The following is an 18,015-nucleotide window of genomic DNA, read 5'->3' as shown; positions in this document are numbered from 1 at the left end:
AAAAAAAAAAAAAAAAAAAGAACTTAACTGATTTTCCAAAGGATGGTGAAGTAGATGTGGATTAAATAATTATTATGATTTTTAAAAAAATTTATAGTCTTTATTGCCCATTGTATCTAACATAGTAGATTTCAAAGTGTTTTTATACTCAAAACTTATTTAAAACGACCTATCTTTATGCCTTTTCTCTGAAATAAAACACAACTTAAAGCATATAGTTTTAAAGAATAACTATAGTTGAATTATTAGAATCATGTTTGGTTTTTTTTCATTTACTTTTACTTCTCTCAAATTAAGCCATATCCAAGATAATATATGTAATAAGAAAGGAGTGAACAAATAGTTTCTGTGGCAAATTGTGTCTTCAAAACACGGCCATAACATCTCCCATTCCAGAAGCTCTTCTGACTCTCTGATCTTGGTGCTCCTCTCTTCAAGTGCTGGGGTCTATGCCCCCTTTCTTTGAACCTGAGAAGACATTTACGATGATCTCAGCCAACAATATAGTGAGAATGACGCTATGCACCTTCTAAGGGTATATTTTTTTAAATGCCATGTACTTTTGCTTTGTTCTGTTGGAATCCGGCCATCAGGCTGGGAGGAGACGTAAGCTGCCTCAGAGATAGGCCCACATGGAAAGTCCCTGGCCCCAGCTCTGGTTTGGTTCCTAGATGACATTCAGCACCAACTCACCAACCATCAGAGTGAGCCATCTTGAAAACGGATTCTCTAGCCCCAAGTCAGCTGACCCACCAATGCCACATGGGGCAGAGATGAGCTCCAAGCTGAAGATTCATGAGCAAAATAAACAATTTCTTTCTTATAGACTGCTATGTTTTGTGGTGGCTTTTTATGCAGAAACACAAAGCACACATAGTTTCTAAGCTTAGAATTCTGAGATTCTACAAAGTTATATGTATATTATTTGTAATATTTTGCTTAAGTGGTTGGTAGAGCACAATTACTATTTGTGGGACTTGTTAGAAATAGTAAATGAGATTTTAGTACTAAAAAATTGGATTGAAGCTTTATCTGAACTTTATATTTCACCTACAAAACATAAATAACCTTCACCTATAAGATAGAAATAACAATTTAGGGTTTCTTTATGCTTTCTAGAGCTATCCATAACAGCAGCTGTGAAACAACAATGTAACATCAAATAATTTGATTATATAAATATTTCTAAGTCAGTTGGGTAAACTGAGCCAGAGTTTCATTTAAAAAATTATAAGACATTTCCTGAGATGTAAAACTTGGTTATTAATCAAATGAAAGAATATAAATGGAAAAACACTTTGTAAACCATAAATCACTCTGCTAGAAGTCGATATTTTAAAACACACACATACAACTTATTATTTCAACATCTAACAGCTCCAGTTAGACGTACATGATCAGAACATTGTAAATAATACATTTATAAATTCATTAATCCTTTTTAAAATTCCACACTAATGAAAAATAGTGCATTTTTAAACAGCTACTTTGGCAGCAGGGGATTGGATTACATGACCTCTTAAAGTTCTCTTCAGGTCCTATGAATCTGAGAAATACAAGCTGTCTTGCTATCTATAGACACCAGTTCAGAGAGGATTTTAAATCTAATTCCAATTATCTAAATTCTTTGCATTATACAAAAACGAAAAAAAGTCCGTTTCAATGCCCATATTAATGAAGTAATAATTAAATCATCTTCCATAATAAACGGCATCAATGTAAAGATTATTCATTTCTCAAAAACTGAATATCATTTGCTTCTGATTTTATAAATTATCATTTAAGTATTTTTGATTTTTCAAATGTAACAATCTTTTAATAGCCACAAAAAAAAAAAAGCTCTATTATAAATCAACAGACTGCAGTCTTCAAGAGAGCGTATTTCTATATAATCATATTTTATACAGGTCCCAAAAATAAGTAGTAAAAGATTTTTAAAAATCACATCTAGGCTATCTTACTGAGGGGATTTTTTTAAGTGTTAAATGAACCACATTAATATTCATGACCTTATCTGCATAAGCAATGAAAGAGCTTTATTTGATTCCTCAATTTTCTGTATAAATAAGTGTTTAGATATTTTCTACCTCAGAACCAACAACAGCAACTCATTAGATACTTAAAAAAATTAAAGCAAAACATAAAAAGCAAATTTTGATCAAATGTAGTGGTAGGAATGAGCCAATGATTCAACAGCATCTGTACTATAACATGGAATGTCACCTAGTTTTTTAAAAAGTGAAGATGCTAATTCTGCTGATGAAGATATTGTTTTTCCCCTCTTGTGCCCTATTCATTATGCAAGGCTGCAGAATATGAAGTGGAGATGTGTGATCCGGGCGATCTAATGATCTCCCACACCTGCTCATCTGGTACGATTTTAATTAACACTCCAAGGAGGTTTGTCAAGAGTAATCAAAAACATTGTCGCTTATAAAGCTGTGGCAAGAAATCAATAGTTTTCATCAGAAAAGGTAAGGTCTGGCATAACTGAACCATTTAATTGCTTCATTCCAATAAACAAAAACTGCACATTTTAATGACTTGATTCGGGAGATCAATATCTAACCACATATTGCATTAAACAGCAACATGTGGTGGGATATTCGTAGTCATTTCCATTCTGAAAGCAGCATTCCTCTTTTTTATTTCATCCCGAGTGGCAATAGGTTGCCGCACCTATGCGGTGCTATGATTTATATCAAATGAGTGACCTCTAGGGCTGGAAGACTAGAACGGGTGACTAGCTCTCAATGGTAAGCTACTGGCACTTGACAAAGTGCCTGAAGCAGAATGAATTTACTTCTCTTTTCCTCAATCATCAACAGGCTCTGCCCTGACCCCCGTTCTGACTCCTATAACAAGATCTCCTGTCGCTGCCTGAAAAATTTACAGTCGCGTCGACTTCTCATTGAGCTCGAGTGAGTACTTCTGTCACCTTCAGTGAACTGAGTCCGCAGGAGATTTAACTAAACACCAGTCCTAGTTTAAAAACTAAATAAGTGTGTTTCCTGTAAAGCAGGCGGTGTCCAAAGGCATCTGTTTCCAAACAGTATGATATTCTAAAAAGTCAAATTTTTCTTTGCACCACATTTAATTCAAAGCAACATTTGGGTCCTGAAACTCACTTATTCATGTGGTGCCATGAATGTGAAACTCTCCTTAGCACTACAGACCTTAAGAACTATCTGTTTGCTATTGGTTGCCACCAGAAGACTGATGTCCACAGGGCATTTAAGTCATTGTGATGGTTACTTGAAAATAGAAATTCTTATTAAACTTCAGGAAATACTGTATGTAATATGCATACACCGAATACCCTCATGTTCAGCTGTAATAAATACACAGGTATGCAAGAGGAAATAAAGACATCAGATTAAATAATTAAGCAGTCTAATGCATTTGGTGCATCTTACTTCAGAAAGATATTTTAAAATATATTGTCAATAAGGACTTTAAAATGATGACTTGAAGAAATTTAGATATTAAATATCAGGATATTATAACATTCACTAGTAAAACATACACAATAAAGCATAAACCCACCTTTATGTAATATACATGACTTTTAACAATCGGCTTAAAATAAGCAATCAAAAGGAACATTTGCAAACCCCTGTGTCAACAAGGCAATTAAAAGATTGACGTTTGATGGTTTATTCCATCTCACTAAAGCCTTACGCAAAATTTCCACTCCCTCTTTAATTTTCAATTCTTCTACCCTCCCTGCTTCACAGCTCCTGGCTATTGGCTTTTACAATCTGTCCCTAGGGAGTGAGGAGTTATTACCCCTGTCGATGGAAGAGAAAGGGATGTTATTCCCTTGTCACCCTCTTCGGCTCCAGCAGATTCCAAGTGCTGATGTATAGCCTTCATTGGAGAAGGGCGGCTGAGATGCTGTTAGTCCTCAGGCCTGTCAGATCCATCTACCTGTGCCATTGGCATTACTTACTGGAGTCAGAGTGACACTCGGTGTCCCCAGAGTCAACCAAAAAACTCCAGGAGCAAACACTACACCAGGCATTCTGCTACTATGGAGTAAATACCATGACAAATGTCCAAGCCCCTTAGCAGAAAGGATTTTGCATCCTGGCCACAAGGGCAAATGCAAAAGTTTGTAGGCAAAATAGTTCAGAAATGTACCAAGTTTCTTTTGTTAGGCACTTAATATAAAATAAACATTCTGATGACTTATGAAAAAACTGACGAAGTCTCCTTAAAAACACTTCTGAGACCGGGCATGGTGGCTCACCCCTGTAATCCCAGCACTGTGGGAGGCTAAGGCAGGCAGATCACGAGGTCAGGAGATCGAGACCATCCTGGCTAACACGGTGAAATCCCGTCTCTACTAAAAAAAAAAAAGAAAAAAATACAAAAAAATTAGCCGGGCGTGGTGGCAGGCGCTTGTAGTCCCAGCTACTTGGGAGGCTGAGACAGGAGAATGGTGTGAACCGGGGAGGCAGAGCTTGCAGTGAGCTGAGATGGTGCCCCTGCACTCCAGCCTGAGTGACAGAGCAAGACTCCGTCTCAAAAAAAAAAAGAAAAAAACAGCAACAACAACAAAAACATTTTTGAGATGCTGTAGCAATTGTTCACATTGCTTTAAATCATTTGATTCCTCTTGTTACTATGATTTCATCATTACATCATGAGAGTTAAGAAACTGGAAATTTCTAATTTATAATTCATAATTTACAAACCTATATTCTTGTTCTCTCACTCTCTGTCTCTTTCTCTCTCTCATTCAAAATATTAACAATTGCTTCCATTAATTGTCCAAAAGTATCACAATATTTTATATGGGCAGAAAATAAATCTTAATTTCTAGAATTCAGCCATGAGTTCCCCATCCTAAGAAATGTCTTGTCAGGCTCTAGTCCATGAGACTCTTCTGGTAAAGACACATAGAACCTTTTATTCTTTTTGTCTTTGGTTTGCACCTCACATCTGTCCTTCTCCCACCCGTCTTTAACCAAGGTGGGTAAGCAAAGAGCGCGCAGTAAGAGTCACTGCCTGGCCTGGCCTGCTGGATGAGTTAGGAGACCTGGGTCCTGATGAGGTTAATGTCAGAGTCACCGTGGTCTGGTGCAGTGGGCTCCAAGATTCACATGCCGTGTTAGTAAAAAACAAACAAACAAACAAAAAACCCTTGAGCTTGCATCCACAACATATGTCTATTTTTTCATCTATAAGTTATATTCAACTGCATGTCCACAATAATTACCCAAAATCCTTAGAACAAAATATGCTTCAGATTTTTCCAATTTTAGCAAGATAATAGGGTGCAAATACCACACATTATGTAACACCCCAGTGGGGATCCAGGGCAGCGTCACATAATGAAACACATTAAGAGTTCTACAAAGAAATGCATGATTATTCTAATTATTCCTACCAATTGCATTAAATAAAGACTATTGCCACACTTCAGTTCAGGTCAGTTCAGGCTGAATGGCCAAATGAATTACAAAATAACTTCAGATTTTCAGAGCTTTTTAAACACCGGGATTGTGGATAAGGGATTGTGAACCTATACTCTACTAGATTAGGTACAGCATAAAACATTTGCTAAAAAAAAAAATAAAGTGGAATGAGATAAAAATAGAAAAGGAAATTCTAACATTTTCCTCTTGTATGCCCACAGTGCAGACATTGTATTTCAGAAACTACTCCACGCTAATTCCTAAGCAAGGCTACAAGAGGTGTAAGCACAGTTTAAATCTGCCCCGAGCAGAAGGAGCAGTGCCATTCAGGAGGCAGTGTCACAGAGCCAGACTTCATAGTTCCCCTTCCTCCTCTTACAGAAAACACAAAACTGCAAATTGTCTACGGTGAAGAGCCAATACCCAAGGCAGCCCTGCCAGCCCCCTAACTCCTTAGGGTGTGCAATACCTTTATAAGTAGACTCACACCCATACTTGGGAAGAAAGAGAAGAGGATATCATGACTTGCAGGTAAATACGATGAATTGAAGAAAACGATTCCTTTGCCAAACTGATTGTTGATGAATCACCTAGGGGACTACGCTCACAAAGTTTACATTTTGTGTTTGTTAAAAACTCTTCCAAGTGACCAGCATTCACTAGAATTGACCCAGCCTTACCATTTCTGGTAGTAACATTTTAGTACAAGTCAATAATCTATTTCCCAGAGTGACCTCTGTTACTCCCAAGGAGCCAGGTGAATAAAGAAGCAAAAGAGGCTGAAGCACATTGATAAAGGGTGTATTTTTTGCTTGAAATCTTCAGTGAAATAAGTTTAAAATTGTAACATAAAGCACTTTCCACAAGGAGCCACCATTCATCATAAGTGGCTCTTCCTTCAACCCCGATGGCCAGTTCCTTGTTCACTCTCACTCACTTGTTTTTTTAAAGTGAGAAGAACCGTAAGGAAGCCAAATAAATGATTAATGATGTCAGGGAACACCTAGACTATTCCTAAGTGTTATAATTTCCTTTTCTCTAAATTTTTCCTTTGGCTTATATTTATTTTGGCTCACGTAGAAGAGAAGGGTGGTGCTTTTCTGATCATTGATTGCTCTCCCAGTGACAATGCCAGAAACCCAAGCAGAACAGATGCCCTGACCACTCACCCCTCCTCACTCATTCCTATCCCGTAACTATGGGCCATCCAGTTTGGGTCAGACACAGAATCAGACTTCATAGTACCCTTCTCTCCTCTTACAGAAAACACAAAACTACAAATTATCTACAGTTAAGAGCCAAGACCCAAGTCAACCCTGCCACCCCGTAACTCCTTAGGGGTGTGCAATGCCTTTATAGGTACACTCGCACAGATAATTGGGAAGAAAGAGGAGAAGTCAAGTGTGGTGGCTCCCAGCACTTTGGGAGGCCGAGGCGGGCAGATCATGAGGTCATGCATTCGAGACCAGCCTAGCCAACATGGGGAAACCCTGTCTCCACTAAAAATATAAAAATTAGCTGGGCATGGTGGCGGGCACCTGTAATCCCAGCTACTTGGGAGGCTGAGGCAGGAGAATCACATGAACCTGGAAAGTAGAGATTGCAGTGAGCCAAGATCAGGCCACTGCACTCCAGCCTGGGCCACAGAGCAAGAGTCCATCCCAAAAAGAAAAAACAAAAAAAGAGCTCACAGGTAAGTATGGTAAAAAATCAGAGCAATCAATGATCAGGGTGGTTTCCCCTAAGCCCCTCCTCCAACCACCCTGCTGGGACCTGGGCCTAATGGACCAGAAAAGTCTGTTGATGAATGCAGAAAGTTTTAAAAGTCACATCAGCTGTGTTCTTATCCAAAAGTACCTTAGTTTGCCCCTCACAAGCACCAATTAATGTAGCCACATTACCAAAGCTATTTCAACTCTAGACTCAATATTACATACCCGAAGGAATTCTATTTGCATATAATTTGTGCTCACTTAACATCAGCAATTATAAAAATGTCCTCTGTCTCCTTTTCAACAAAGAAGGGCTTTTTATACCAGAATTTTGAGATGTCCCCATAGACGCCTGATCACTCTCAAATAGCAATGAATACAGAGATTTAAATTCCCCAAAAAAATTTTCCTAGGAAAAAAAAAGTGAGATATCTTTTTTTTTTTTTTTTTTTTTTGCCTCCATTGTGAATGTGTCTATTAGCTTGTATCTTTGTCTCTCACTCATGTCTTAGGGTCAGCAAAAATATTACCCACGGTGTGTAGATAAGGTCTGACCCAAACTGGATAGCCCATAGTTACAGTACCTCTTTACGGTGTCAGACTCATTCCAGCCATATTTCCAGGAGGCGAGTCAGTCCCCACAGATGACAGAAAGATGTGCAAATAATGAGTCATCTCACCCAGGGTGCCTTGAGTTCCACAGTAGCTCTGTCTGGTAGAAATACAATGCCAGCCACATACATAATGTAAGTTTTCTTGTAAAAAGGTAAAAAGAAACTGTTGAATTTTTACGAATATATTTTATTTAATTAAAAATATGTATATACAAAATTATGAATTAGATATTTTATAATATTTTTTCATGCAAAGTTTTCAAAATACAGAATTTATTTTACACTCACAGGCCATCTCAACTTTTTCATCAGAAATAGTTGATATCAACTTAGGTTTCTTTCTTTTTTTTTTTTTTTTTTTGAGCCGGGTTTTCACTCTGTTGCCTAGGCTGGAGTGCAGTGGCATGATCTCAGCTCACTGCAACCTCTGCCTCCCGGGTTCAAGCAATTCTCCTGCCTCAGCCTCCTGAGTAGCTGAGAATACAGGCACGCACCACCCTGCCTGGCTAATTTTTTTATTTTTTGGTGGAGATGGGGTTTCACCATGTTGCCCAGACTGGTCTTGAACTCCTGACCTCAAGTGATCCGCCTGCCTCGGCCTCCCAGAGTGCTGGGATTACAGGCGTGAGCCGCCACACCCAGCCGATTTAGGTTTCATAAAATTGCAAGTTGAAAATATACCCAAGTTGTTCTGAACCATACCTAAAGGTTTTTCAATAACAGACTCAAGTTATCAGTTTTTACATTTAAAATTAATTAAAATTTAAAATTCAGTTCCCTAGTCATGACAGCTACTTTATAAGTGCCTACGGCTGAGTTCGGAACTGTCATGGTAGGTAGTCCTAAAGGAATATGTAAAAGGCTGGCAGGCCAGAGAGCAGCTTCCATCCTTTTCTGTTCACCTTGGGGTCTCTTCAGCCTGGCAGACAATCCAGTTTTGCTCGTGTCCTCGGCTCTCTAAGAGAAATTCACAGCTATTTTATGTTTACCGTGGGGATATTGTGGGGTGACTTTCACCATACCACGCAATGTCCCCTCATGAGACCACGTCTTAGTCAGGGTTTGAAATGGGAAGCAGAGCCATGATAAGCATCATAGATTGAGGGATTTATTATAGGATTTGGACATTACACGGTTGAGGGAGGCAGGAGGTTGAAAGATCAGGGACGTGTCACTAACCGACCCTCCTGTGACACTGGCAGAGGGGGAGAGTGGGAGCTTACAGGGCACTGTAGAAAGCTGGGAACATCTAGATGCTAGAGGCTGGCATGGAGACACTACAGAAGCCTGTTGCTGCTGCACCTGGTGGTAAGATGGGTTTGCTCTTGTCTTCGGGCACGAAGAGCCAGATGCAGAGAGAGAGGAGAGCAAAAATAAGTTGGAACCTACTGGCATCTCTGTGTCTCTTTCTCAACTACATCTATCTCTGTTAACCTACAGAAAATCACTGTTGATTCACTTCTGCCTTCTCAATCTTCCACCATTTTCTCTTTTAGCCAATTCTGCCCAGAGCCACAGAGGGAAGGGGGTCCTGGGAACAGTGGTTCCACTTAGCCAAGCTGACACAATACAAAACCACCACGGATGCCGTAAAGAAGTTTCTCTCAACTCTCAGGACGGGGTGAAATGTTTCTTCTAAGAAAATAGTTTATTTTTATCTCATGAACACTGTGAATCACATATCTGATGGCATTTTTCTTTTGTTTTGACCGCTGAGAAACTCAGAACTGAATTTTCAGACTACTTTTCATAACTACAGGTATCATGACGTGTTTACATGTTAATCTTCTCCGAACTTTATTTTTCCAGTTGGCCTCCCCTTCTCTCATTTGTCTGTTCTATCTTGTGTATTTTTATAAGTTGTCCCAAATGATTTTTGATGGGGGGAGTCGATAAATAAATGGACAGGGACTAAATATAGGCAGATGGACAGATGAATAGATGGATCTGACTGCAGCCAACCTCTCCAACTTGTCTTATGCCACTCTTTTCTCACTGCTCCAGACACGCTGGCCTGGTTCTTCCAACACACCAAGCTCCTCCCATTTCATGGCCATTGGGGTTACTGTTTCTCCTCATGCTTGGCTGGTTCCCTTGGATGATGTGGGACTGTTCTTTTTATAACAGAATCCCTCACCTCTCAACCCACACGGTTCCTGGTATTCTACCCTACTTCCTTCACCGCTCTTATCTCAGTCTGGCATAATATGTTCAATTATTGCCTACTTATTTATCTATCTTTCTCTACCTTAAAAGGATGTAAGCTCCATGAGGGCCATGACCTTGCCTGTCTCTCTACTGCTGAATCCTCAGAGCTAGAACAGAAAGCCTGGCAGAGTGGACTCTCAATACATGCGTGACAAAAGAATCAATGAATGGATGAGCAGCCAATCAATCTATTGATACCCACTTTTTATTTTTAAATAACCTACAATGTGACGTTCTAGTTCAACAAATTCACCACTAATAACTTTTTATTGGTGAGGGTAGATGGAACGTGTTCTCTCTAGTTGTATAAATTGTGTAGTCAAAAGGTAAGGAAATTTTGCCTATCTCTCCTTTCACCAGATAAACAGTTGTCAAGAGTTTTCATTACCACCTATGCTTACATCATTATTCCACACTTCTACTGAGTGTGAGAAATACTGAGATAGTTTGTGTTTATTTTGGAGCTACTTGTTTTGCACCTGTGCTGTAGGCCAATCCCATCCTCATCCAATTCTTTTAACAGAGAAAGCAAAAGTAGATTGTGGGAAACCTGGGAATGTTTTCACAAATAGTATTTGCCATTGTTATCAATCCTGTCTTTAAAAGGAAATTTGGGCCTGGCATGTTGGCTCACGCCTGTAATCCCAACACTTTGGGAGGCCAAGGTGGGTAGATCATTTGAGGTCAGGAGTTCGAGACCAGCCTGGCCAACATGGCGAAACCCTAGCTTTAACTAGAAATAGGAAAATTAGCTAGGAATGGCTGTGAGTGCCTGTAATCCCAGCTACTGGGAGGCTGAGGCAGGAGAATCACTTGAACCCAGGAGGTGGAGGTAGCAGTGAGCCGATATCATGCCACTGTACTCCAGCCTGGGTGACAGAGTGAGACTCTCAAAAAATAAAATAAAAGGAAAGGAAATTTTGACATTCCTTCTCTTTTTTGGGATAATAAAAGTCAGGGCCTCCTGCGGATTCCAGAAATTATCCTTGGAAATTCTTTTTTTTTTTTTTTTTTAGACGGAGTCTTGCTGTGTCACCCAGGCTGGAATGCAGTGGTGCGATCTCTGCTCACTGCAGCCTCCACCTCCTGGATTCAAGCAATTCTCTTGCCTCAGCCTCCCATGTAGCTGGGACTACAGACACATGCCACCACACTCAGCTAATTTTTGTATTTTTAATAGAAACGGGGGTTTCACCATGTTGGCCAGGCTGGTCTCGAACTCCTGACCTCAGGTAATCTGCCTGCCTCGGCCTCCCAAAGTGCTGGGATTACAGACATGAGCCACCACACCCTGCCTATCCTTGGAAATTCCAATAGGCAGGAATGTTGGTGGCTCTTTTCAGTTGCATCTAACCTTTACATTAGATGTTGCCCTGACCCACAGGCATGTCACAAATGAAATATTTTGAGAATATTTGTAGTATAGATCTACATATAGATTTTAGGTTTAACACCTACACTCAGGTAAGAACACTTCTAAGACTAGGGAACAAAGTTCAAAAAAATCTTTTAAAAATGTGTCTACAAGAGGCTAAATACTGTATGATTCCTCTTATATGTGGTACCTAGAATAGGCAAATTCATGGAAACAGAAAGTAGAATGGTGGTTGCCAGCGGCTGGGGGAGGGGAGAACAGAGAATGGCTGTTTAATCGGTACAGAGGGTCAGTCTGAGATGGTGAGAAAATTGTGGAGGTGGATGGTGGTGATGGTTACACGACAATGTGAAAGCACTTAATGCCACTGAATTTACACCTAAAAACAATAAAAATAGGAAATTTTGTGTGCATGTTACCACATTTTTATAAAAAGGTATCTAGTTGTCGAGTCTGCCTCAGTGCACAGAGTCATAAACTAGCCAATGGAATCGGACAGCACTGCCTTCAGACCTTGCGGCAGGCTGAGTAATGGCCTGCAAAAGCATCCCGTCCCAATCCCTGGAACGTGTGAATGTTACCATTCATCATGGAATACAGTTAGCAGATGTGATTAGGGATCTTGAAGTGGGAAGATGATCCAGGATAATCTCGCTGGGACCTAATTGCAATCCAAGTGTCCTTATAAGAGAGAGGTGGCAGGAGATTTGACACAGAAGAGAAGAAAGCTGTGAGATGCCAGCCAGCGGAAGTGGAGTCAGAGAGAATGGGTGCCACGCTGCTGGCTTTGAAGATGGAGAACGGGGACAGTGCCAGGGAATGCAAGGAATGTGGGTCTAGAAGCCGGAAAAGGCAAGAAATGGATGCTTCCCCTTAGCCTCCGGAGCCAGTGCAGCCCTGCTGACACCTTGATCTTGGCCCAGGGAAACTGACTTCAGACTTACGACCTCCAGAACTGTAAAAGAACAAGTGTGTATTAGTTTTAAGCCACCAAACATGCAGGAATGTGTTGTCGTAGAAACAGGAAACTAATACATACATGATGCTCATCTATTTATAGAACAAATATCATATTTCAGTATTAAAACTATGTTTTTGATACAAAATGCCTAGTATATTAGGTACATTCCCATTTTTTTCTTAGAAAGCTTTGTATTAAAGGTGTTATATGGCATGGTATTGGTATCTCGGAATTATAATCAAATAACTCTACTTGGAAGTTCAATTTTTAAATGCTCAGGAAAAACCTACCAGAAGCAAGCTATTCATAACCTATGTATCACCTAAAATATTCTAATATACTCCAAAATGCCTTTTAATCCAAAATCAGATTTCCTTTTAGATGGAGAAGGCAAACAGAATGGAGTTAAATGCCCTTAAATTTGCATTTATTTTAGGTTTAGAGCTTACACTCAGGTAAGAACACTTTTAAGACTAGGGAACATGAAGTGGACAAACACTTAGCTCCCAGAGAAAAGCTGAATACCCTCCCAAACCTTGGAAAAGCAACGTGAAGTCCATCCTAAATCACTGTGGGAAACCTCAGCACTGAAAACATCCTTCAAGATTATTCAGTATTATTCACTTAAGCCTTTGATTCCTTCACCAAAATCTAAAATGATATTTCAAGAACAGGCCAGGTACGGTGGCTCACACCTGTAATCCCAGCACTCTGAGAGGCCGAGGCAGGTGGATCACTTGAGGTCAGGAGTTTGAGACCAGCCTGGGCAACATGATGAAACCCCCATCTCTACTAAAAATACAAAAATTAGCTGAGCGTGGTGGCGGGCGTCTGTAATGTTAGCTACTTGGGAGGCTGAAACAGGAGAATCGCATGAACCCGGGAGGCAGAGGTTGCAGTGAGCCGAGATTGAGCCTTTGCACTCCAGCCTGGGTGACAGCACGAGACTCTGTCTCAAAAAAAAAAAAAAAAAAAACACAGATGGAGCTTTCAATACTGAATTGTGGAAATGTTATGCACTTCTGTATGTCTGGTTTGTATCATTTCCAAGTGGTGACCACTAGGGGCAAACACAGAACATGTTCTCTCCAGTCAGAGATTCACTACCTTCAATGCCACCAGCATCCACCTTCACTGCAGGCAGGTCTCCTCTCCATCTTCTGAAGAGCAACCAGAAAACCACTTCTTTCTCCAAGCTCTGTGCCTCCCATGGGAAGTGTAACATGGAGATTACACAGATATGTGCAAAATGTTGACATTCAACAGAGAATCTAACAAATAATACTGAGACTTTCTAGTAAATAATTAAACTCTGGCTGGGCATGATGGTTCATGCTTGTAATCCCAGGACATTGCGAGGCCAAGGCAGTAGGATCACTTGAAGCCAGGAGTTTGAAACCAGCCTGGTCAACAAAGTGAGACCCTGTCTCTACAAAAAATAAATAAATAGACTAAATTAAAAATTAGCTGGGTATGGTGGCATGCACTCGTAGTCTGAACTACTCAGGAGGCTGAGGTGGAAGGATCACTTGAGCTCAGGAGTTTTAGAATACGTGAGCTATGATCACATCACTGCACTCCAGCCTGGGCAACAGAGTGAGAATAATGATGATGATGATGATGATGATGATGATGATTAAATTTGCAAACATCATCTCCTAATACCACTCAAATTTGTCTTGTCTTCATTTCCATGTCCATCACCCTAATGTAAGTATCATTATTTCACACCTGGTTTATTGCAAGATCCCCTTTACTGATCTCCCTTCATCCCTCCTTGAGTTTCTCTGATTCATTCTCCAATGAACAGCCTAAACTATCTGTACTAAATGTTAATCTTATCACACCACTTATTCCGAGTCCTACTTAAAACCCTGCAGTGGTTTCTCCTTGTTCTGAGGAAGATCAAAATCCTTGCTAAGGCACACAAAGGCTTTCCAAGGCTAACCCTGCCATCCTCACCATTTCATCTTCTCCCTCAGGCTCTCTGCCCTCAGCAACACTGAGTATCTTTCAGTGCCCCAAATGTGCAGAGGTCCCACATATTCCAAGGCCTTTCCTTTTGTGGTTTCTTCAGGCCCAAGATGTAGCCTCAGACACCACCCTTGCTCTTTGCTGGACTAATTGCCAGTAACAAAGGAGTTCTGAGGACTAAGCAAGTCAATATTTTTAAAGCCCTTAGAGCAGCATCTAGCAACAACTAAGGTATTTTTTAAATTGATTATTGTTACTAATATTAGTATTATTCCTCATCCATATGGATAAATATGGAACTTAGTCCCATAGATTTCCATAGCAAACCTTCAGACTCCCTAGTCTAGGTCAGGTCTCCTTGTTAACGCACTTACAGAACTGTGTTCAGGGGGTTGATCTCACTTTGTAATTATGTATTTATGTTTGCGGTGGTCACTTAAGCCCATCTCCCTTACTGGACTTTAAAGTCCAAGAGATCAGGGGCTGTACTCTTCATCTCCTTTGTTTCCATGGTGCCTGTCTCTAGTAAAGGTTTAAAATGATGATTGTTGAATAAATTCATAGTACTACATAATATAAAAATGGTTAGACTCATTTAAAATATAGTGTTAATATGCAGACCTTATGGTATATACAAAATTCACTGAGAGGTGCCCCGGAGAGGGGCATCAAAGAGATACTGAATTTAGTCAGCTCTTGCCACCACAGTGCTGCAGAACAAACTGTCCAAACTCAGTGTTCTACAGCAAAACACCGACTGAGTTGAGCTCCCCTAAGTGACTCCACTCTGGGTAAGATCAACTGGACTTGCGTATGGGTTGAGTAGAGACCTGTTCCACATGTCTCTCAACCTCCCTAGACCAATGGCTACCTGGGACAATCGCTTCCCAGGTTGGATCCTCAGAGCCCAAGATCCAAGAGCAATGTGCAAGCACATTTACGGCATCAGCTTATGGTACATCTGCTATCGGTCTTTTGGCCAAGGCAAGTCACATGGCCAAGTCCAAAGTCAACAAGACAGAGAAGTATACACTGCCTGTGGTGGGAGGGGATAGGAGGGATTATTTGCTGAACAATAATTTAAATGATCACAGACGGTCATGCTCCAAAGCAATTGAATCTGAGGCAAAATGAGATGCCAGAGCCACTGCCAGCTTGGGGAGACAAGTGGCAATTATGTAGTCACTGTGAACAGAGGCAACAAACAATGGTATCAAATGTAAGCCCCAAATTCAAAGTCACAAATAAGAGCCACCACTGAAAATTGATGTACAGTGGAGATGCTTCTCGCTTTGGCAACTCTGTAACATGCTCCAGGGTGAGTAACAGCTGGGATTTATTTAGCCATAGTAATGAAACCACGGTAATGAATGCCAAGGAAGCCTTACACCATTACTGGAAGAGTGTAAAAAGTGAGCATGCAAAGAGGAAAAAAAAATGCAAAAAAGAAGAGATAGAGAAGAAATTAAGTGCAGTTAGAGCAACAGAATTATGAGTCATTTTTATATGTTTTGAAGGCTTCCAGGACCTTCTTCTGCTATGTCCTCTGCTTCTCCTGTCATACTTTTTTTTTTTTTAAATCTGTCTTCTTCTAGTTCCTATATACTCATGAAGGCAAAGACCACAAGTCTGATGCAGTCCCCACTCTATCCTCAGTCCCTTGGCACACAGTAGGTGGCCAAAAATATTCATGGAATGAATAAATGAAATTCATAGTTGGATGACATCTAAAATTACCAACTAAATAATGGATTACTTTCTCCTGTTTGTCCTGTAAAAATAGGATTTTGACTCATTTTTAATAAATCAATTTTAAAATTAGGATTTTTTTTTTTTTTTTTGAGATGGAGTCTTGCTCTGTTGCCCAGGGTTGAGTTCAATGGCGTGATCTCGGCTCACTGCAACCTTCACCTCCTGAGTTCAAGCGATTCTCCTGCCTCAGCCTCCCAAGTAGCTGGGATTACAGGCACGCGTCACCATGCCCAGCTAATTTTTGTATTTTTAGTAGAGACAGGGTTTCACCATATTGGCCAGGCTGGTCTCAAACTCCTGACCTCATGATCCGCCCACCTCAGCCTCCCAAAGTACTGGGGTTACAGGCGTGAGCCACCATGCCCGGCCAAAATTAGGAATATTTTTAAAGTCATGGTGTCTGCTATTTTTGCTGAGATCTTCTGCTGTCTACTTCTAAGCAACTGCTAATTCTAATATAAGAATTTTCACTGCAAAGAAATACTGTTGAATTTTTTACTGTTGAATTTTTTTCTGAAAATAGTATCAACTCAGCATATTATTGGTAATGGATACTTTAATCCCAATTTCTACTCATTCTTCAAACTTCAGCTCAGACACCACCACTTCCAGAAAGTCCTTCCAGATGCCACCAGCATCTTCAACCTAAGCCCAAGAGCCCCTCTTTTTTTTTTTTTTTTTTTGCACTGGCCATAGTCTTTCATGTTAGTTATAAATAAACAGTTGTTGAACTCAGGGGAATTGGGCACACGTGGCAGGCGAAGCCTGTGTGACCTTGGCCAGAATCCTCTCCATAGGGCTTCTACTGATTTAGACTGGCTCTTTTTTGAAAGCAATATGGTACCCTTGAATCAACACAAGCATTCATTGATGTTCCCTTACTATTGCTTGCCTGACTGGGGTGCTATAGAGACACATACTTCTACAGGCATTTAAAATGAAGAGAGATCTAAGGTAAATATAACAATAGCTAATGTTGCAGGGGCTTTACGCATATTAACTCATTTAATCTCCCCTACAACACTCAACACTTTTCTATGAGGTAGAACCATTGTTATCATTCCCATTTTGGACATAAGGAAACAGAAACAAAGAGGTTAAGTAACATGCTCCAAGTCACACAGCTGCCAAATGGCAAAGTCAGGTTGAAACCACAGCAGTGCGGTTTGGAGGCCTGTGCTCCAAACCACCATGTGACTGCCTCCCTGCTGCTACTGGTGCACAGCAGCTGCTCCCACAACCAGGGCCTTTCTGTTCTTGATTTTAATAATAAATTCACTCAGTTGTTTGGTTTATGTTTCGAGGGTAGAAGAGAGGAAGATACAGTATCATTTTATAATCAAAGGGAAATAAAATGCTATTTTGAAAAAATACAAACTCAATTTTAAAGGTGTTATGGACTAAATAATACCCCCCTAAAATGCGTATGTTGAAGCCTTAGCCTCCAATGTGACTGTATTTGGAGACAGGGACTTTAAGGAGGTAGTTAGGCTTAAATGAGGTCAAAAGAGTAGGCCTAAGTTGATAGGATGGGTGTCCTTATAAGAAGAGGAAGTTGATTCTGCTGAGAGAGAGAGAAAAAACAGGAAAAAATGAACAACAACAAAGAAAATAGGGGGAAAGATACCAGGGACTTCTGTCTCTTCACAAATACAGAAGAAAGGCCATGTGAGGACAGAGTGAGAAGGCAGCTGTCTGCAAGCCAGTAAGAGAGCCCTTACCAGATACCAACTCCATCAACACCCTGACCTTGGACTTCCAGCCTCTGGAACTGTGAGAAAATAAATGTCTGTTGTTTAAGCCACCCAGTCCATGGTATCTTGTTAGGGCAGCCCAAGTAGACTGATACAAAGGGCAATGTGCAAAGAAGCCTCATATTTCCATCCATTACAAAGAGAAGCTAAGGATGAAGAAATAAACAGTAAGGGAAAGAAATGTATTGAAACTAATCGGTCAAATAACACAACCCCATCAGGGAGTGCCCCACTCTAAAGTA

This window comes from Mandrillus leucophaeus, unplaced genomic scaffold (assembly GCF_000951045.1).
Source record: "Mandrillus leucophaeus isolate KB7577 unplaced genomic scaffold, Mleu.le_1.0 Scaffold38, whole genome shotgun sequence".
Classification (NCBI taxonomy): Eukaryota; Metazoa; Chordata; class Mammalia; order Primates; family Cercopithecidae; genus Mandrillus; species Mandrillus leucophaeus.
This window is presented reverse-complemented; position numbering follows the sequence as displayed.